We start from the raw sequence: 23,180 nt of genomic DNA on the forward strand, positions 1-23,180 counted from the left end.
TCCAAATGTTCGGGAGGTCAGGAGTCCAAATGTTCGGGAGGTCAGGAGTCCGAGGAGCAGGAGGCCCGGAGGTCGGCGAGGCGTTCACTTCTGATGAGGAGCTCACAGCCCTCGGCCGGGCAGGTAAGTGATTGACTGTTTGATTGGTAAGTATAGCTCTTTCTCTTTTTTTTTTAACCAGCTAAGTCTAAATAGAAGGATGACAGGTCCTGTGGAGTGCATGTCCAGTGGCATGTGGCGAAGTCCTGGATGCTTCGTGCGGCCTAGACAATCATGTCTGCAGGAAGTGTCTCCACCTTCAACTAATCGAGCTCCGCGTTTTGGAGCTTGAGCGGCAGCTGGAGTCACTACAGTGCATCCGTGAGGCTGAGAGCTACATTTGGTAGCACGTTTCAGGAGGTGGTCACCCCACAGCTTAAAAGCGTGCAGGCAGAGGGGCAATGGGTGACCACCAGATAGAGGCAGAATGCTCGGCAGGTAGTGCAGGAGTGCTCCCCCACGCCCCCACCCACCCTGCAGAGTCCATTTTGCTTTCCAACCGATATTCTCCTTAAAGGGGAAGGCCCACTGCCGCAACTGCAATGAAAACATTTTTGCCGGCCGGACTACCAACGGGCAGCCTGGCACCCCCTCCCTAGTGGCCCAATAGCCAAAGTTAATAAAGGATAGATTCTCTCCCCTGTAATGGAAGGGAGCGAGGATGGTGACGCACACGCCCTGTGACATCACCACGACTCCACCACTGATTGACAGTGGCAGAGGCCCTGAGCGACCCATTTTCAGCCAGTCAGTCTGGCTTTGAATCTAAGGCCTGCCCCATTATGATCCATTTCCTGTAGGACTTTGAAAAAATTTCAAAGTCCTGAAAATAGATCTACTCACCATACCAGGAGTTCCAACGGTAAGTACCACTTCAAAACTCATAGGTGCACCAGTTTTCTGGTGCACCTGAATTTCAGCCCCATGGACTTTGTTTGCTGACACTGTGCACACCCACACATGAAGAATAGCACTTGAGTGAGATACAGGAGGACGAGAGATGCCTGTGGAACTGCATCCCAGTATTTCTCGGTGGTATTCAGGAGAGAGGGCTGAAAACTGGAATGAAAAGATATTCAGCTATTTTTGGACTGTTAATAGTCACATCCAATATCAGGAGTTCACAACCAGACAAAGAAAGTCAGGGCATTGAATTTCCTCAGAATTTCTGCCATTGCAATGCTGTAACTTCATTGGAAGTACAGCGGAAACCCCATTTCTGTGCAAAAAGCGGGTTTCCGTTTGCACTTCCGATGAAGTTACGGCAGCGCAGCGGCTGAAAGTCAGAGGAAATTTATTGTTAATATGTCCCAAGACTGTGCTAAGCATCTCCTCAACTGACATCCTGAAAATGCTAAGACTTTTGGATTTGTCTGATTAGTTGGATTGAAGAACAATTATCTAGTTAACGCTGGTGGCTGGTGTATGTCGTATATGGTAATGCCGCAGCCGCAGCACTAGGACACAAGGATGTTGTTTTAATCAGTTTATTCCATTGGGTAATGTGGGGAATCCCATTATAAACTGATATGATCTGACACTGCTTGCCTATCATGCTGACTAAGCATTGTTGTCTGTTCAACACTCATCAAGCACATTATGTGAACAGTGATTATGGCTCCACATTAAAGAAGGCCTTAAAGAAATGCACAAAGACTTTTTCACTGAACAGCTAATTATTAAAAACTGTACCACTGAACCCTCTCAATAATTGATTTTAGTCTCCGAGCAACTGAAGTCCCTTTATGTTCGGCAGACCAGGCACCTACCCGAATCAGACGGAAGCCTCATTACTGTATGCAATTCGAAGTTCTACGTCATACATAGGTCCCCGATGCAACTTCAACAACATTTTGTATTTATATAGCACCTTTAACGTAGAAAAACATTGCAAGGCGCTTCACAGGAGCATAAATCAGACAAGATTTGACATGGAACCACAAACTGTCATTGTTATTTCAGTCAGTAAATTCTAGCTTGCAAGCCAAAGATTTCTGATGTAAATGTTTCGAGGAACAACTGAGCATCGCTCATGCCCTGTCCACATCAACTGGACAACATGGAGCAAAAGGCCCTAAAATTGTAAGTAAATCATTACTTTTGTGGAGCCAGGAGTGTTCCTCTGGGCACCACAAGAATAATATTGGCTGTACCTCCAGACTCTTCCCCCATTCCCCTGCTATCTATTCTCCCCCACCCCCACCCTGTCCCTTACTATTTATTCACCCACACTCCCCCCCCCATCCTGTCCCCTGCTATCTATTCTCTTCCCCCCGGCTGTCCTGTCCCACTGTGATCTATTCTCGCACCCCCACCCCCCCAGTCCTGTCCCCCTACGATTTATTCCCCCCCACCACCGTCCTGTACCCCTGTGATCTATTCTCCTCCCCCACCCCTCCCCACCCATCCTGTACCCCTGCGATCTATTCTCCTTCTCCCCCCCCCCCGTCCTGTACCCCTGCGATCTATTCTCCTCCCCACCCCCCCGTCCTGTACCCCTGCGATCTATTCTCCTCCCAACCCCCGTCCTGTACCCCTGCGATATATTCTCCCCCCCACCCCTGTCCTGTACCCCTGTGATCTATTCTTCTCCCCACCCCCCGTCCTGTACCCCTGTGATCTATTCTCCTCCCCATCCCCCCCCTGTCCTGTACTCCTGCGATCTATTCTCCGCTCGCCGCCCCCCCCTCCCCCCCCCCCCCCCAGGTCCTGTCCCCTGCGATCTATTCTCCCACCCCCTGGGCCAAACTGTCTGCTGGCGGGGTCTTCAGGTTCCAGCGGGACATAATCCGGGGCATGCAGTTTGTTGACGGCACGGTACTGAGGCCTTGAAACAGACCAGGCCTCCTGCCTGCAGGAACAGAAAGGCATTCAGCTCACTACCTGCTCATTCCATGTTTGGTGTTCATGTCTAACCCCTGGAGATTAAAAGTTTCTTGGTCACAAATCATGTGTGAAGATACAGGGGGAAAAATTAGGTTACACCCCTTTTGGGGACGGTAACCGAGGGGAGGCAGGACTTGCTGCACCCGGCACGAAAGTCCCGCCCCGGCGGCGGAATTGCAGTTATCGCCTCTCTCAGGAAGTGGAGCGCACTGTCGTGTGTTCCACGTCCCTTTGGGGCTGGGTTCGGGGGAACTACTTGGGCTTTTCTGCATAGTGCTGACACATTTCAACGCCCCTCCCCTTCCATTAAAGGGGAGAGACACTGCAATCTCTGCACAGCCATTTCAAGGCCTCCACTGGGCCACCAGGGCTGCATGCTGCCATGGCCGCAGCCCAGCACCGAGACAGTGCCGGGCTGCACGTTGGCGGCCCGGACCACGCGGCAGCAAAGCACAAGGGGCTGACCGGCAAGTCGGGCGAAGAAAAAAAAATGACGGCATGCGGCACAGCATACCTCCCCTTTAACTTCTGTCCTACGAGCAGAGGTCGGCCCGGTTCTCGACCTGCGAGCTTTACGTGACACTGGCCAATTTCCGCCGCGGGGCGAAAAGGGGTCGGCGTGGGGTGATGACATCATTGCCAGAGGCGCGATGGCCCGGGGCGCTACCAGCGGGGCGTGATGCTACCAAGTTCGCGCCTCCTAACTCCAGTGGAATTTTGCAGGAGCCGGCAGTGCCTCCCCACCCTCCCCATGGCGAAAACAGTTTCGTCCCCCGTTAGCGCCCCACAGAGGTGCTAACAGGAGATGCAGAATTGGAATTTCCTGAACGTATCCTGAATGTTGCATACTTAAAAATATTAGCTGCCCTCCCCAAAACCTCTTTCCTTCCCAGCTCACAGCCCCAGATTCGCTTGTTCTCCGCCACCTAATTTGCCCACTGCAAAATGCGCAGCTAAAGAGAACTTTGTAAAATGGGTGATATCGATTCAGCCACCCGTTAGACATCTCTCCCGATGTTTCACGGGCAGCTGATCTGACATCGCCAATTTTACACAATCACCCAAAGACCAAATTACTCCCGAAGAGGTTTAAAAAAGATCAGTATGCATGGGTGAGCACAATGCAGGCAATTATCTCATTGCAATGTGTACTTCGAATAGCAAACAGAATGAATGTGGTCCAATTGTATTTGCTCGCTGTTGGTAACAGCAATAGTAAAGCGTAGAAATAATCTGCAATGAAGTATTTTTTAAGAGCAGCTATTTCCATGACTGAGTCACTGATGGATATTGAGCCATGAATTTCTCCCCTCCTGCCCAATTTTATTTTCAAGTTTTTCTTTGGTGATTGCTGAATTTTGTTTACAGGACTATTTTTGTAAAATAAAACTTGAAATAAAATGATTTTTGGAGTCCAGAGTGCGACTACAGGTAAGTAGGTATCAGTTCGATGACAGAGGATGGGACAACCTTGAATCTAGCCAGGAGGCGGCGAAGGTTGAACAAGTTCCCATTGGTTCTATAGTTTAGTTCCACTCCAGCGGGGAGCTTGTTGAAAGTGAGATGGAGCATTGTAGCAAGGAAGATCGAGAAAAGCGTTGGTGCGATGACGCAGCCCTGCTTGACCCCGGTCTGGACGTGGATTGAGTCTGTGGTGGATCCGTTGGTCAGGATCGCGGCTTGTATGTCAACGAGGAGTAGGCGGAGGATGGTGACAAACTTTTGGGGGCAGCCGAAATGGAGGAGGACGCTCCATAGTCCCTCGCGATTGACAGTGTCAAATGCCTTTGTGAGGTCAAAGAAGGCCATGTGCAAGGGTTGATGCTGTTTCCTGCATTTCTCTTGTAGTTGACACACGGTGAAAATCATGTCCGTTGTACCCATTAGTGGACAGATTCCGCATTGCAACTCTGGGAGGAACTCTTCAGCCACGGGGAGAAAACGATTGAGGATTCTTGCAACGGCTTTCATAGTGGCCGACAGCAGGGAGATTCCTCTCAAAGCGCTGGAGAAGTACCACCAACGCTCCCTCCGCAAGATGCTGCAATTCCACTGGGAGGATAGATGCACCAACGTCAGTGTTCATGCTCAGGCCAACATCCCCAGCATCGAAGCACTGACCATGCTCAACCAGCTCCGTTGGATGGGCCACATCATCCGTATGCCTGACACGAGACTCCCTACGCAAGTTCTCTACTCGGAACTCCTACACGGCAAGCGAGCCGCAGGTGGGCAGAGGAAATGTTTCAAGGACACCCTCAAAGCCTCCTTGATAAAGTGCAACATCCCCACCAGCACCTGGGAATCCCTGGCCCAAGACCGTCCAAAATGGAGGAAGAGCATCTGGGAGGGCGCTGAGCACCTCGAGTCTCATCGCCGCGAGCATGCAGAAATCAAGCACAAACAGCAGAAGGAGCGTGCAGCAAACTAGGCTCCCCACCCACCCTTTCCTTCAACCACTGTCTGTCCCACCTGTGACCGAGGCTGTAATTCCCGTATTGGACTGTACAGACACCTGAGAACTCACTTTTCGGGTGGAAGCAAGTCGTCCTCGATTTCGAGGTACTGTCCATGATGAGGTATCAGTGATAACATTTACCCATCGAGTTCATTTCCCCTTTGCTTACAGTTACTTCAAATAAAGTGAGTAATGGTTTTGACATTTTGCAGCTAAAGCAAATGTTGGTCCCCTAGAGGATGTGACTGGGGAAGTAATAATGGGGAACAGGGAAATAGCAGAGACTTTGAACAAATATTTTCTATCGGTTTTCACGGTAGAAGACACTAAAAACATCCCAATGGGTGATAATCAAGGGGCTATAGGGAGGGAGGAATTAATACAATCACTATCACTAAAGAAGTAGTATTTGGTAAAATAATAGGACTAAAGGCGGACAAGTCCCCTGGACCTGATGGCTTGCATCCTAGGGTCCTAAAAGAAGTGGTTGTAATCTACAAAAATTCCCTGGAATCTGGGGAGGTCCCAGCAGATTGGAAAACTGCAAATGTAACGCTCCTATTTAAAAAAGGAGGCAGACAAAAAGCAGGAAACTATAGACCAGTTAACCTAACATCTGTCGTTTGGAAAAATGCTGGAGTCCATTATTAAGGAAGCATTAGCAGGACATTTGGAAAAGCATAATTCAATCAAGCAGAGTCAGCATGGTTTTATGAAAGGGAAATCATGTTTGACGAATTAGCTGGAGTTCTTTGAGGATGTAACGAGTAAGGTGGATAAGGGAGAACCAGTGGATGTGGTGTATTTGGATTTCCAGAAGGCTTTCGATTAGTTGCCACATAAAAGGTTACTGCACAAGATAAAAGTTCACGGGGTTGGTGGTAATATATTACCATGGATTGAAGATTGGCTAACTAACAGAAAACAGAGTTAGGATAAATGGGTCATTTTCCAGTTGGCAAACAGTAACGAGTGGGGTGCCGCAGGGATCGGTGCTGGGACCCCAACTGTTTACAATCTATATTAATGACTTGGATGAAGGAATCGAGTGTAATGTAGCCAAGTTTGCTGATGATACAAAGATGGGTGGGAAAGAAAATTGTGAGGAGGACACAAAAAATCTGCAAAGAGATATAGATAGGCTAAGTGAGTGGGCAAAAAATTGGCAGATGGAGTGTAATGTAGGAAAATATGAAGATATCCACTTTGGCAGAAATAATAGAAAAGCAAATTATAATTTAAATGGAGAAAAATTGCAAAGTACTGCAGTACAGATGTTGTGCATGAAACACAAAAAGTTATTCTGCAGGTACAGCAAGTAATTAGGAAGCCAAATGGAATGTTGGTCTTTATTGCAAGGGGGATAAAGTATAAAAGCAGATAAGTCCTGCTACAACTGTACAGGGTATTGGTGAGGTCACACCTGGAGTACTGCATGCAGACTTGGTCTCTGTATTTAAGGAAGGATATATGCATTGGAGGCTGTTCAGAGAAGGTTCACTAGAATACACCACATCCACTTGATTTATGAAGATAGTTTGAGTCGGTTGGGACTGTACTCATTGGAGTTCAGAAGAATGAGAGGTGATCTAATCGAAACATATAAGATAATGAGAGGGATCGACAAGGTGGATGCAGAGAGAATATTTCCACTCATAGGAGAAACTGAAACTAGGGGACATCGTTTCAGAATAAGGGGCCGCCCATTTAAAACTGAGATGAGGAGGAATTTCTTGTCTGAGGGTTGTAAATCTATGGAATTCTCTGACCTAGAGAGCTGTGGAGGTTGGGTCATTGAATATATTTACGGCAGAGATAGACAGATTTTTGAGCGATAAAGGAAGAAAGGATAATGGGGAACGGGCAGGGAAATGGAGCTGAGTCCATGATCAGATCAGCCATGGTCTTATTAAATGGTGAAGCAGACTCGAGAGGCCAAATGGCCTACTCCTGCTCCTTTTTCTTATGTTTCTTATGTAGTAATTGGAAAGTGTTTGGATTTGTTGTGAAGTCCAAATGAAGACTCCACTGAATCTTTAGGAATTTGAATTGTCTTGAATTTGATAATGAGCAACTAGCGAGAAATCACATCAATGCTCATTCACTACAGGCTACATTGCTCCGTTCAATAATTTTAGTGAACACAACACTCCCGTCTATATCTTTGGTTGAATTAGCAAACAGATGCAAGTATAACCTTGCAAGAAAAAAAGTCTAACCTGGGTAATTTTGTAACCACCTAAAATGTTTAATTGCCAGTTTGGGACAGTACTTGATGTTAAACTGCATAAAGATCAAAAGGATGCTTATAGTTGAAAACCTTGTTCTGCTGAATAACCAAGAACTCTGTGTGGCGATGTTAATATAAGCTGTGGATTAGGTTGGATCAGTGAATGAAGGAAAAGGGGGAGAAGGGATATGGGAACAGGATAGGTAAACGTCATTAGGGCTATTTGTTCGTGTGGAGGGTAAATGCTGGCATGGCAAGTGCCCATCCAATTAGCACCTAGGCCCACCCAAATCAACCTCTGTGAATGCCTATGTCTGGCTCCTGCTGTCCGAGGACCGGGGGCGGGCTGTGTCTGTCCGAGGACCAGGGGTGGGCTCTGTCTGCTCGAGGACCAGTGGCGGGTTCTGACTGCTCGAGGACCAGGGGCTGTGTCTGCCCGAGGACCAGGGGCTGTGTCTGCCCGAGGACCAGGGGTGGGCTCTGTCTGTCTGGGAATCAGGGGCGGACTCCTGCTCACTGAGGATTGGGAATGGGCTCCACTTGTGTCTCCAGCCTTGGCCGGGCTGTGCTGGATATTTCGATTGTGCTGGTGACACGGTTGGTATGGTTCCCATTGGGTGACCCGTTCTAGTCAGCTAGACTCCAAGCTCTAGCAGATGACAGGCGCCAAGTTACCCTCCTCATCCTCCAGCGGCCTTTGTTAATCTGCCGCTGACTCTTCACCACTATCTCTGCTGCTGCCCTTGACCCCGCTACTGGCTACTTTTCATCGCTCAACGGCGCCAAGAAGCAGAGGGATGAGCTTAAGCTGCAAACCGAGCTGCCCTGCTCCCAGTCCGGGGGCCCATCCACCATAAGTTGGATCCCACCCAAATTTCCATTCCTAGCCACTCCACTGGTTGGGCAGAATAGCCTGTTTCCATGTTGTAATTTTATGTATTCTATCCTCGTGACTCGAGCTTTTGTTTCGTTGGTCAGTAAACCGGACTCATTCATGTTTTGAGACAGAAATAATGCCCTCTTCCTCACTCAAACGACATCGAGCTCACCAGAGTGCTGCACCATACCAAGGTTGAGCAATCTGTCATAACACGACTGATACCTTTCATGCCTGTGCATCTCCCAGTACTATTACCACCCACTCAAAAACGTAAAGGCCCCATCATCATTAATACTTTCAACCAGTTGTCACAGAAGTAGTTCTCATGTCTCCAAGGATTGGAAAATGATTTGATGGATGTGATTATAAAACTTAAACAACTCTCGCACCTTGCAACGGCTGCTGTCTTGTCTAAGCTTGAAAGCAGGCGACAAGTCAAATCATGAAGGTACTGCTGGCCCTGTTCCTGAAATCTGCACAAGCACATACATTTTGAAAACATTGGAGCGGTGAGCTCCTCTAATTTTTCTTTCTTTTAAAATGAGTTTTTCTCAATTTTTGCTCTCCCTGCTCCTCCCCCACCCCTCCCGAAGGCACCAAGTCCTCTGCGGTGTGTGAGGAGTGATTGCTTGGGTTCTGGCAACCTTCTGGTACTTCATCTAAAGTGGGTATTCTTCACATTTGAGCTAAGGCAATGTGTGCAGGCAGTCAGTAGATTATTCAGCTGTGGAGGAAATCACAACGGAGCCAGCTCTTGTTCATGTGTACTTTGCAACTGGATGCAGAGAACACTCGGTTATTTTTCTCCCGCCTCGCTAAGGGACTTTGTAGCCTTTTTGTAGTCCCCTAATTGTCAACATAGCTGAGATCACCTAACTCAGCACAAATTGGTAATTGAGACTTGTAATCTGCATTGGCTCAATGCTAGATAATGCAATGCCTTAACCCATTACTCACTTCATCAATTGTGCATCCTCCAAAGTTTCTAAACAACTTGTTGGTGTCATGTATGTAGACCATGTATACTAACTGTATCGTCACATAAGGTGTGCCACCAGAGGGCACTGCGATGGGAGACCTGAGGGTCACCTGCATAGGTGTGCAGGCCCCAGTATAAAAGGCTGCCCACCATGCTTGTGCCTCACTTTGGAGTTACAATAAATGGGACTAAGGTCACAACAGCTCAAGTACAATACTAAACCTCGTGGAGTCATTCACAAGAGTATTAAAGACATAACAGTTAGAAAAATTAGGATAGTATTAGTTTAAACATAGAACACATGTCGGCTTCCCCTAGGGCTTATTGGGTACATGGTGTTATATGAAAGGACCAGAAAGATCCCAATTCTGAGCTAGCAGATCTCTGTTAACTTGAAGATCCCTGGACTAGGAAGGGTTAAATGTAGCCTTGATTCCAATATCTGTTTATCTAAATTTGCTGTGATGGGCCAGGAAGAACAAGAGTGCTCCTCCGCAGCCTCCCCCCTTCCCCCGCCCCCCCCCTTCCCCCACCCCCGCCAGGCCCTGCGAGAAATCCTTGGGCCTTCCCAGTCCAGGTCTTGCATCTCCTTTTCAGCGCTGGCATCTGCTGCCAAAGCCCATGCCCAGCGCTAACTTTATGCCAAGGACCATTCCTTTGGGTCCCCAGCATCCTAAGGCTCCCGACCTGATTTCCGCTCCCTCTCGCCGGCCCTGACGTTAGCCCTGCTTGTTGCGAGAGGGGAACTGTTCTGGATTGTTAAATGAGGCCTGGGTGCTAAACTGTCGCTGAGATAAATATGTTTTTATTCTATTTGCCAGTGGGGGATTTAGTTCAGGGAGATGTGTGGGAGTCTCCTGCTCCAACACCAAAGGATAAGTAACTTACAGTGACATCCTACAGATTTAAGGAGGTATCTCTGTCTCGCCCCCCGCCCCCCCACCCCAGGCATAGGGTGATCTAGCTTTCACAGCAGCAGCATGAAACACTCCAATTTACCAACAGATCTTTGGTAGAACCCCTGCATAAACAGTATAAATGGTCATATGCGCTGTTTCTCCAGGGTTTCTGCTGAAGTTACAGCAAAAGATCGCAAGAACCCATGCAGAAATTCCAAGCGCCTGTGTTTTAAGATTATGAAACAACTCAGCTTTGAAATCTTAGCTTAACTGGAGAGATCATAGAATCATACAGCACAGAAGGAGACCATTCGGCCCATCGTGCCTGTGCCGGCTCTTTGAAAGAACTCCCCGATTAGTTCCACTCCCCTGCTCTTTCCCCATAGCCCTGAAAATTTAAAGTATTAAACTACTTATCCAATCCTACTATTGAATCTGCTTCCATTGCCCTTCAAGCAGTGCATTCCAGATCATAACAACTCACTGCGTAAAAAGAAAATCGATTATTTTTCATAACTGCAAAGTGTAGAGAAATTGATTGTTCTCGATTGTTTGCTGTTCATGCATATATTTAGTGCAAAAATTAATCAGGCAAAGGTTTGAAGCTGTGCCCATCTGGGCTCCGAGGAGGGGCAGTCAACAGGGTAGGATCAGTCTCCGAACCTATTCTAAATCATGTTTAGAAGATAGCCTCATTACCGTTACCATGAAAAAAGCTACCTCCTGATGAATCCATAACTCAAGGCATACTGGAACTTCATTTTAAATTTGAAAATGAATGGAAAATAAAAACAAGGGCAGTGATTTTCCAGTGATAGTCACCTCTGAGTATTACACAGAATTGCATAGAAGTTACAGCACGGAAACAGGCCATTAGGCCCAACTGGTCTATGCCGGTATTTATGCTCCACACAAGCCTCACCCCACTCTAATTCATCTCGCTCTATCGGCATAATACAAAGCAATACTCCCTAATACTATTGAGGACTGGAATTTCACCCTCAGATCCGATTGCATGTCAATCATAGGCAGTCCCTCGAAATCAAGGAAGACTTGCTTCCACTCTGAAAGTGAGTTCTTAGGTGACTGAACAGTCCAATGCGGGAATTACAATCTCTGTCACAGGTGGGACAGTCGTTGAAGGAAAGGGTAGGTGGGGAGTCTGGTTTGCCGCACGCTCCTTCCGCTGCCTGCGCTTGCTTTCTGCATGCTCTCGGCAATGAGACTCGAGGTGCTCAGTGCCCTCCCGGATGCTCTTCCTCCACTTCGAGCAGTCTCTGGCCAGGGACTCCCAGGTGTCGGGGATGTTGCATTTTATCAAGGAGGCTTTGAGGGTGTCCTTGAAACGTTTCCTCTGCCCACCTAGGGCTTGCTTGCCGTGTAGGAGTTCTGAGTAGAGTGCTTGCTTTGGGAGTCTTGTGTCAAGCATGCGGACAATGTGGCCTGCCCAATGGAGTTGGTCGAGTGTGTCCAGTGCTTCAATGCTGGGGATGTTGGCCTGATCGAGGACGCTAACATTGGTGTGTCTGTCCTCCTAGGGGATTTGCAGAATCTTGTGGAGACATTGTTGGTGGTATTTCTCCAGCAATTTGAGGTGTCTATTGTATATGGTCCACACCTCTGAGCCATACAGGAGGGTGGGTATCACTGCAGCCTTGTAGACCATGAGCTTGGTGCCAGATTTGAGGGCCTGATCTTCGAACACTCTTTTCCTCAGGCAGCCGACGGCTGCGCTGGTGCACTGGAGGCAGTGTTGAACTTCGTTGTCGATGTCTGCCCTTGCTGATAATAGGCTCCCAAGGTATGGAAAGTGGTCCACGTTTTCCAGAGCCGCGCCATGGATCTTGATGACTGGGGGGCAGTGCTGTGTGGTGGGATCAAGTTAGTGGAGGACCTTTGTCTTACGGATGTTTAGTGTAAGGCCTATGCTTTCGTGCACCTCAGTGAAGATGTTGACTATGACTTGGAGTTCAGTCTCTGAATGAGCGCAGACGCAAGCGTCGTCCGCTACTGTAGCTCGACGACAGAGGATGGGACGGTCTTGGATCTGGCCTGGAGATGACGAAGGTTGAATAGGTTCCCACTGGTTCTATAGTTTAGTTCCACTCCAGCGGGGAGCTTGTTGAGTGTGAGGTGGAGCATTACAGCAAGGAAGATCGAGAAGAGTCAAAAAAGGATGGTAACCACAAGGCAGAAGGTGGCAGCTCTGTGCACTGAGCCACTAACATATGGTATTCCCCAGTGAGAAAGAATCTTGAATGGACTGATAGATAGTCTTTGATCATTCCTTCGATCTTCAGTTGAGTGTTTGAAGTTGGGTCAGCCTTAGCTCATTGGTAGCACTCTCGCCTCTGAAGGTTGTGGGTTCAAGTCCCACTCCAGAGACTTGAATGCATAATCTAGCTGCAGTACTGAAGGAGTACTGCGCTGTCAATGATGCTGTCATTTGGTTGAGACGTTAAGCCAAGAGCCAATCGGCCCTCTCAGATGGATATAAAAGATCTCCCAATGCTATTTTGAAGAAGAGCAGGTGAGTTCTTCCCGATATCCTGGCCAATATTCTTCCCTCAAGCAACATAATTGAAACAGATTATCTGCTCATTATCTCATTGCTGTTTGTGGGACCTTGTTGAGCGCAAATTGGCTGCTGCGTTTCCTATATCACAACAGCGACTACAGTTCAAATGCACTTAATTGGTTGTAAAGCACTTTAGGGAATGCAAGGTTGTGAAAGGCGTTATATTCTTTCTTGTGCGTTCAATAAACATTACGGATAGTTACAGATTCAGTTCTTAATTGTAGATGTACCAAATGGAAAGGTGCTGAGCAGAGGCCAGGCATTAAATAGTGTGATACATAATGCGTGACACAGTCGAAGAAGGTCCTAGGAGCTTCTTCTGGTCTATGCCCAATTAGCTGAAGCACCACACTTTGCCCGAATGCCCTTGGATTCAGAAGGGAATAAAATCAGCCCAGCTACCCATTCTGGTTACAATGTAGTGACCACTGCTGGAGAGATTGTTTGGCCCTCTGTAGTTGAATACCCGACTGATGATCAGGGCCATTACACAATGATCACACATTGTGCGGACAATTAGAGCTTCCAAGACTCAGATAGATAGATTTTTGTTAGGTAAGGGAATCAAGGGATATGGAGCAAAGGCGGGGAAATGGAGTTGAGGTGCCCTATGCATAAATGGCAGAACAGGTCTGAGGGGCTGAATATCCTACTCCTGTTCCTAATGTTCCTATGTTACCAATGAAGAAGGACGATTTGGGGCAAGGTGTTGGAAGGCTGCCACTACCAAGTGACTATATGTGTTACAGTAGTCAGGAGAGGAAGAACAAGCATTGTGAGCAGGGCAGGAAGCTGTTATCACGTTTCAACATTCCCAGCACTTGTTAGTGCCTGCACTCGAACCCTTCCATTTGTAGCAAAGATTTAATTTTGTTCTGCTGATGCTTGATTTATTATGGGCATGGGCTCAGTTGGCACTTGGCTGTTAGAAAGTTGCGTTGTTCTTCTGATTCACCTGTAACATGCACAGGGTACGACCCTATTTCCGGCATGTGGTGAATTGATTAAGTACACTTGGCACAGACACATACACCACGGTATGGAATAGATTACTATTATTTTCATAGACGGTCCCTTGAACGAGGATGACTTGCTTCCACAAGTGTTTGCAGATGTTTTGATGAAGGACCCGATGTTCCAGTCCTGAACTCCAGTAATATCACATACTATGTGGGAAACGCACTCAGCGCTGCCGGAAACTAGCTGCTCAATTTTCCTTCAGGGCGGATTCGCCTCAGAGGGATCTCAGGGCTGCCATGATCCCGTACCCTTTTCCTGGGTCAGAGCTCATTAGTTCTGCAGGGTGCGCTCCCGTCAGGATCCTGCTACATAGTGGGTGCCCACAGCTGCTGCCCAGGGGAATGTGACACCGCTGCAGTGCTGGAGAGAGAGGGGCCAATAGTAAAGGCCGGGAGCGCGGCAACTTGGAGGCGGGATCTTGACTGTTAAGATTTTAACCCTCACTCGTCCTGCCGATTGGGGTGAGAGGTTAAAACCGAGGCAATAGTATCTGTAATGCACCAATCTTCGGTTCGGGCAATCTGCGTTTTTCACAAGTGCGTGAGTTGGACTATGACCCAGTGTATTCAATTCAAAAGCTGCTAGCACTAGCTATGAGAAAACATATAGCAACTTGACTGGCAGCTAGACTGAAATATCTGCTCCTTTGAATGGAAAATTCTTCTTTTTATTTTGCATGAAATTGTTGGGACCAGAAATCCAATTGCTGATTGGCAGGCAAAAAAAGGTGCAAATAGGTCCAATTTAGGGGGCTAATCTTCCACACCCAAATGACATCAGAAACACATCCAAAGCCATATTGGATCAGGCACTGTAGAGGCATCAGTGGTGGCAGCCTAAAACAGGCGTTAAGCCACTTGAATATACTAATAAGGGGCCTGACGCCAGTTTTGGGACAAAATCAGAAAATGGTTTGCCCTGAACACAACAGGCATCGAGTCCAGGTCTACATGCAGCCTTCGGAGTGGTCCTTAAAGGTACCACTCGAGGCCGCCATCGAAAGGCTAAGTTTAAAAGAAATACCATAACGTTGAACTAGGAGGGGCAGCAGTGCTCCAGCAGACTCCACATTAAAACTGTGGGGCATGGCTCACAACACCCCCCCACCCCTCCCAGACTTACTTTAAGCCCTCGGTCAGCATGTTAGCCAACCGATGTTGCTATCCCGCCACGACTGGCGAGCTGCTTTTGTGGCCGCGACTGGTGCTCGTGGCTCACCGAATGATACAGTAATGAGGCCGGCAGACCAGTCTGCCGTAGTCCTACTGTCAGCCTCATTGGGCACGTGCAGCGTAGGATCGTAACATTCAAATTCTAGGCCATGCTGTTTTATTAGGAAAGGCTATTAAATAGGCCAAAGCATTTGTGCATACGACTGAAAATTACTAATTTAGTATCTTCTCCTTTCGCTCAGCTAACCAATACTTCCTTTACAGAATTTTAACTTTGTTTCTAGTTACAGACAGGAAGCAAAGAGTAGGAGTAAATGGGTACTTTTCAGAATGGCAGGCAGTGGCTAGTGGGGTACCGCAAGGTTCTGTGCTGGGGCCCCAGCTGTTTACACTGTACATTAATGATTTAGATGAGGGGATTAAATGTAGTATCTCCAAATTTGCGGATGACACTAAGTTGGGTGGCAGTGTGAGCTGCGAGGAGGATGCTGTGAGGCTGCAGAGCGACTTGGATAGGTTAGGTGAGTGGGCAAATGCATGGCAGATGAAGTATAATGTGGATAAATGTGAGGTTATCCACTTTGGTGGTAAAAACAGAGAGACAGACTATTATCTGAATGGTGACAGATTAGGAAAAGGGGAGGTGCAAAGAGACCTGGGTGTCATGGTACATCAGTCATTGAAGGTTGGCATGCAGGTACAGCAGGAGGTTAAGAAAGCAAATGGCACGTTGGCCTTCATAGCGAGGGGATTTGAGTACAGGGGCAGGGAGGTGTTGCTACAGTTGTACAGGGCCTTGGTGAGGCCACACTTGGAGTATTGTGTACAGTTTTGGTCTCCTAACCTGAGGAAGGACATTCTTGCTATTGAGGGAGTGCAGCGAAGGTTCACCAGACTGATTCCCGGGATGGCGGGACTGACCTATCAAGAAAGACTGGATCAACTGGGCTTGTATTCACTGGAGTTCAGAAGAATGAGAGGGGACCTCATAGAAACGTTTAAAATTCTGACGGGGTTAGACAGGTTAGATGCAGGAAGAATGTTCCCAATGTTGGGGAAGTCCAGAACCAGAGGTCACAGTCTAAGGATAAGGGGTAAGCCATTTAGGACCGAGATGCGGAGGAACTTCTTCACCCAGAGAGTGGTGAACCTGTGGAATTCTCTACCACAGAAAGTTGTTGAGGCCAATTCACTAAATATATTCAAAAAGGAGTTAGATGAGGTCCTTACTACTAGGGGGATCAAGGGGTATGGCGAGAAAGCAGGAATGGGGTACTGAAGTTGAATGTTCAGCCATGAACTCATTGAATGGCGGTGCAGGCTAGAAGGGCCGAATGGCCTACTCCTGCACCTATTTTCTATGTTTTCTATGTTCTATGTTTTCTATGTTACTTTAAAAAAAAAGCTTTTATGACACTGGATGAATGTTTATAATGCTTGGCAATTCTCGTCTCCCAGGTCCTTGCTGCACCTCTACTATTATTTTTAAGTTGTTTTTTTATCTATCACTATCCTCTCCATTTTATATAATCCTTCTCACATTGCAAACATTTCAATGGACTCTGCAGTATTAATTATCGTGGTAGTGCACTGACTGTTGTTATGATGGTCACCACAAGGGATATTCGGCAACAGCAGCATCCCACTAATAGCAGTGGTGTGAACTGCCAGTTAATCTGTCTGTTTGGCATTGGATGAGGGAGGAATGTTGGCCGAGACACTGTGAGAACTCTATTACCTTTTCAAATTGCACAATGACTCTTTTGATGTCCAGCTGAACAGGTAGGCAGAACTAGCAATCTCATTCCGAGGACAGCGACTCTGAGAGTGCAGCAGTTCCTGTCAGTACTGCAAAAGGATATCGGCGCAGATTATGTGCTGAGATCTCAGCATGGGGCTGTTATCAGGTACAAGAGAAGTTTGGATACAGCTGAAGTGTTTAATATTCAGGTTTGAGCTGAATATTGTTTTGCTGCCACTATTAATATATAGAAGGATTGAAATGGAAGGTAATTCTTGATGAGTATCTGTGAAAAACACCTACTTTAAGATGTCCCCTGGATATTTGAAAAGCGCTATATAAATGCAAGTCTTTTTTCTTAGTTTTCCCGTCCATTCCCCCTCCTCTCCAGGCTGTGCTATCTTTCATAGAAGATGGCAGGAGGCTGCCAGCATCCATGATCAGGATAATGGAGCCAGTAAAATTAGGACTCAGTGTACGAATTGCATTCTCCAAACTATAGATGCAACAATTTAAAAATGCCACGGCTTTACTCCTTTTGGCAGGTGTTAAATCTGGGCCTAAGCTTCCATGGTGGACAGTAAGGGCGCACCCATCACGAGCTGGACGTGTACAGTCCACCATATTGGTATAGCCAAAAAAGATTGGTGTCCAGGGCCTGCCCTGAAACATGCATCGGTCCTTTGGCACATGCAAATAAGGGGCCTAATGCCTGTTTGAGGCCCAAGTGCAATATCAGGTCGCCCTGTAAGCAGCCGGCGCCAGTCCACTCGCGACTTAACCTGCCGTCCTTAAAGGGACAGCCACCAACAAGGCAAGTTTGTAAAAACAAAACATAAAGTGGAGCTGCGAATTGCAGAAGTCTTTCTTCCTCCACATTAAAACCACTATCCGCCTAATCACGGCCCCGAACTCTCTCCTGATATACACCCTTGACCCGCCTCCCACTTCTGCCTCAGTCCCAGTCCAGATCGCCCCCAACCTGAGGTCCCGATCACTCTGATCAACGTTATCGCAGTCCGAGTCCCCCTCCCGAACACCCACTTTGCCCCGATCACCCCCTCCACCACCTCCCAATCACCCACCATCCCCGATCACAGCCCCCCCCCACCACCTACCGATCACCCGCCTCCAGCTGATCGCGCCCCCCCCCACCCCCTCCCAATCGCCCACCTCCCGCCACCACCCAATCACTCTCCTTCCCCGAGCCGATCACCGCCCCTCCCCCCCCCGATCGAGCCCCTCCTTCCGATCGCCCCCACTTTTTCCCCGATCGCCCTCCTTCCCCCAATTTCCCCACCTTCTCCGGATCACCCTCCCCGTGATAGCCCTTCCCTTCCCCCCCGATGGCCCCCCCTTCCCCCGATCGCCAGCCTTCCCCGATCGCCCTCCCCCTGCCCGCAATCACCCCCCTTCGCCGATTGCCCCCTCCCCCGATCACCCTCCTCCTGCCTGCAATCATACCCCTGCCCACAGTCAACCCCCTCCCCTGATTGCCCCCTCCCTGGATCGCTGTCCCCTTCCCCTCCGCCCTCCCCAATCGCCCTCCTTCTCCCTGATCGCCCACCCCCTCCCCCATTTGCCACTCCTGCCCTCGATTGTTCTCCCCCGATTGCCCCTCCCCCTGATCCCCCTCCAAGATTCAGTCACCACCCTGCCCCTATTGCCACCTCCCCTCGATCGTCCTCCCCCTCCCCTCCCCCTCCCCCCGATCAACCACCTTTCTCCCTGATCGCCCTCCTTCCCCCGATCGCACTCCCTCTCCCCCGATCGCCCTCTCCTCCTGATCGCCTTCCACCCCCCCAATCGCTTTTCCCTCCCTCTGATCGCCTCACCCTCCCTCCGATCGATCTCCTTCCCTCGATCACCCTTCCTTTCCCAAAGGGTGCCTTTGCAATTATCTGTGCTTTTCTGGTTGCCCCATCCAGATTGCCCTCCCTTTCCTGGTTATTGGATCGATAAATGAAATCTGCACAGTTCTATTTATGGTCTCAGTCTGACGACATCGTCTGTTAGGTGCTGGCTTTAAAACAAGACATTCCAATGGATGTATACTATCATGGAAAGTTTACACACTTGGATTTTTCTATAAATTAAAACAACTTGTTTAGTCACCAACCGGCTTCTCTCAGTTGGCTAAAAACTAACCAGCACCCATGAGTTAATCAAAGTACAAAGCCGCGTCAACGTTGCGGTGGTTCATTCTGATCAGCAATATGATTGCATACCCTCTGCACTGCCAAGGTGGTGTTGGGGGAAAGTTGGTGTGGACGCCACGCTAGAGTTATTCTGCCAGTCTAAAGCCTTCGCTTTGGAGTACCTGTACAAGTAAGAGAACTGTTGCATCTACTTTCAAGCTTCGTCCCAGTACCATATTAATTTTGTGGCAGTGTAAACTCAGATCTGGTATGACACCATGGCTAGTGTTTGGCCTTCTGTATCTTGGCAACACAAGACAAGACACGATGTAATGTCACCTGATGTCTTGTAACTACATTATATTTATAGGTCTGACACACAGAGCAAGTCTGTAATACTCACTGTAAGTATCATGAAAACTGCAATAATAATGGAAATTAAATTAATGCCATGGGTTTGCTAAAGCCATTCCTTTACTATGAATTTGGGTAAGTGGGTTTCAACATATGGAACAGTTAGCCTGGCTCCAATAAAATGTTATTAAAGTTTTAAGGCATGATCGCGGCTGACACTACAATAAGCTTCTCAAACACACAAAAGCCTCGATTTTAACCCGGATGCTACATGAGAACAGGATGTGCAGGACAGAATACCTATGTTCCTGTTCGTGTCACACATTCACCGGTCACAACTTTTACCCCTAAGTTCCATAGAAACATAGAAATTTACAGCACAGAAGGGGGCCATTTCGGCCCATCGTGTCCGTGCCGGCCGACATCGAGCCACACAGCCCTTGGTCAGCAGCCCTAAAGTTTACATATAAACCTATGAACAATGACGGAAAGGCAAAGAGCACCCAGCCCAACCAATCCGCTTCACACAACTGCGACACCCCTTATACTGAAACATTCTACACTCCTCCCCAAATGGAGCCATGTGATCTCCTGGGAGAGGCAAAAAAACAAATAAAAACCCAGGGCAATTTAGGGAGAAGAAAATCTGGGAAAATCCCTCTCCGACCCATCCAGGCGATCGACACTAGTCCAGGAGATCACCCTGGCCGTATTCTAATCCCTACAGTACTTACCATTATATCTGTGCCGTCCAACGAAAGGTCATCGAGTCTAATCCCAATTGCCAGCTCTAGGTCCGTAACCCTGCAGGTTACTGCACTAAGTGCCCATCCAACCATCGCTTAAAATTGGTGAGGGTTTCTGCATCCACCACTCTTCCAGGCAGCGAGTTCCAGATCCCCACAACCCTCTGTGTAAAGAAACCCCCCACTCAAATCCCCCCTAAATCTTCCACCAACCACCTTAAAACTATGCCCTCTGTAATCGACCCACCCCCCACCAATGGAAATAGACCTTTACTATCCACTATGTCCAGGCACAGGCACCTCAATATTTTGTACACCTCAATGAAGTCTCCTCTCAAACTTCTCTGTTCCAATGAGAACAAACTCAGCCTATCCAATCTGTCCTCGTAACTAAGATTCTCCATTCCAGGCAGCATCCTAGTAAATCTTCTCTGCACCCTCTCTAATGCAATCATGTCCTTCCTATAATACAGCGACCAGAACTACACGCAGTACTCTAGCTGTGGCCTAACCAAAGTATTATACAATTTAAGCATAACCTCCCTGCTCTTATATTCTATGCCTCAGCCAATAAAGGCAAGAATTCCATATGCTTTCTTAACCACCTTATCCACCTGGCCTGCTACTTTCAGGGATCTGTGGACAAGCACTCCAAGGTCCCTTTGTTCAGCTACACTATTAAGTGGCCTACCGCTTAAGGTGTATACCCTTTCCTTATTAGTCCTCCCAAAGTGCAATACCTCACACTTTTTTGAATTAAATTCCATTTGCCACTGCTCTGCCCACCTGGCCAGTAGATTGATATCCTCCTGTAGTCCATGACTTTCCTCTTCATTATCAACCACACAGCCAATTTTAGTGTCATCTGCAAACTTCTTAATCATACTCTCTATATTCAAATCTAAATCGTTGGTATATACTACAAAAGCAAGGGACCCAGTACTGAGCCCTGCAGAACCCCACTGGAAACATCCTTCCAGTCACAAAAACATCCATCAATCATTACACTTTGCTTCCTACCGCCAAGCCAATTTTGGATCCAACTTTCCACTTTGCCCTGTATCTCATGGGCTTTAACCTTCATGACCAGTCTACCATGTGGGACCTTACAAAAGCCTTGCTAAATTCCATATATACTACATCGTATGCACTATCCTCATCGACCCTCTTAGTTACCTCCTCAAAAAATTGAATGAGATTCGTCAAACACGATTTTCTCTTAACAAATCCATGCTGACTGTCCCTAATTAATCCTTGCCTTTCCAAATGCAGATTTATCCTGTCTTTCAGGATTTTTTCCAATAAAGTCACTCGGACTTCAGCTCCATTTTAATCCCCAGGCTGCTTGAGTCACGCACAATGCCGGTGGTGACGGGGAAAGCCTCCGCAAATTAGATCCAGGGCCAGTAGGGTCCCAGCTAAGTGCAGTTAGAAATTTATCAGCAGATTCCTTGCGGCCCAGGAGGAGCAGGAGTGTAACCCCTGGGCCTCACAAGGAATTTTGGGTCACCCTTGTCCTGGACTTCCCTTCCATTTCCCATGGCCATGATTGCCCCAGATTCTCCCCGTCACTTACCTTGCCAGGGACCATTTCCTCGGATACCTGGTTCTCGTTCCCACCCGTCGACCATCACGTCATTCCGCCGGCTTCAAGTAGGAGTATGATTTCACAAATTAAAATGAAGCCCGGGAGTTGAAATGGGTCGAGCCTTATGCTAGAGTGACGAGCAGAGCACCCCACATGCACTGGTGCCCCCAACATTGTACTCACGCCCCAGGTTAAAGTCAGGCCTAAAGCCCTTGAGATTACGCAGTGGGATGAATGCTTAATGTGTTTGTATGCAATTGCTCTCTTCGCTGCTTTTGTACACTATTATCCCATAGCATCATTTCAAGGCTGCACGCAATCGAGTTTGCAATAGTACTGTGGCTGAATCTGAATTGTACAGCAGCAGAGCATAGCTATCCGAATATGCGAGCTTGATTTTTCTTTTATTAGACTACCTTAACCAAATACTTTTGTTTATTTACAGCATTCAGTTGTGGTGGGCACTGAGGAAGTTGCAGCAAATTTTGGTACCAGGTTTGGGACAAATGGACAGTCAAGTTCTGTGGCTCAACTTTAGTGCCGTGGCAAACAGGAAAACCTTTGGCCACTCAATAACTTGGCTAACTGAGCATGAACCTGTGATAATCAGGGGTCAGGAAGAGGCTATCCAATTGTAAGCAGAAATGATGTGTTTGTACATCAAAGAAGTGTTGGGGAAGAAGCCCGCAAAGACAAACAATCCCAAAGGCCTTTACTTGACCTTTTTATAGTGGTCTCTTCTCCATAAACACCTTCAGTGTTATGAGTAACGCTGGGCATGTTTTTCATGTCGCTAATGTTGGTTTTATCAGTGCATCTTTCTACATGTGTGCTCATGAGTCAACAGCTGCCTTAAAAAAGTGAGAAGTCTGGCGTTGATCTATTTGATAGTTGTTGAACTATTCTTTTTATAGGGCTGACACTTCACAGCTCTATGTGAATGTGAAAACAAGACTGGCGAGGCTAATGTCCTGGACTCCATTACTTCAAAACCGTAGTATCCTAACTTCTCACTTTTAATTCCTCCCTCCCAATTTTCTCTCCCCCGCACCCCTGCCCCCCCCCCCACCGACCCACATCCACTCTCTGAAGCTGGTGATTTGTGCGGGGGTATCATTCTAACAGTCTCGGCACCTTCTGCTTCCATACCCAACTACCGATTCTTCATGGATCAGTCTAGACAATTAATGTTTCCAAGTTATTCATCCGTGGAGAGCGTCGGGGCCAAGCTCAATCCTGGCCTTATCTAACATCCAAACCTGTACACTTTCCAGCAGAAGACACTGCATAGTGATCAGGAGTGGTATCCTTAACTGATTTTTCATCTTGCCAGGGTAGGGATGCAGAGACCAGCTGCAGTGCGTCTATCACTATGCCAGCTTAATTTATTAAGGGAAACCTCTCAATTTTTGAGCTATTTTATATTTTCCCATTTTTAAGTTTCCCCATTTTTAAGTTTCCCCATTCTTTGC

This window comes from Pristiophorus japonicus, chromosome 7 (assembly GCF_044704955.1).
Source record: "Pristiophorus japonicus isolate sPriJap1 chromosome 7, sPriJap1.hap1, whole genome shotgun sequence".
Lineage (NCBI taxonomy): Eukaryota > Metazoa > Chordata > Chondrichthyes > Pristiophoridae > Pristiophorus > Pristiophorus japonicus.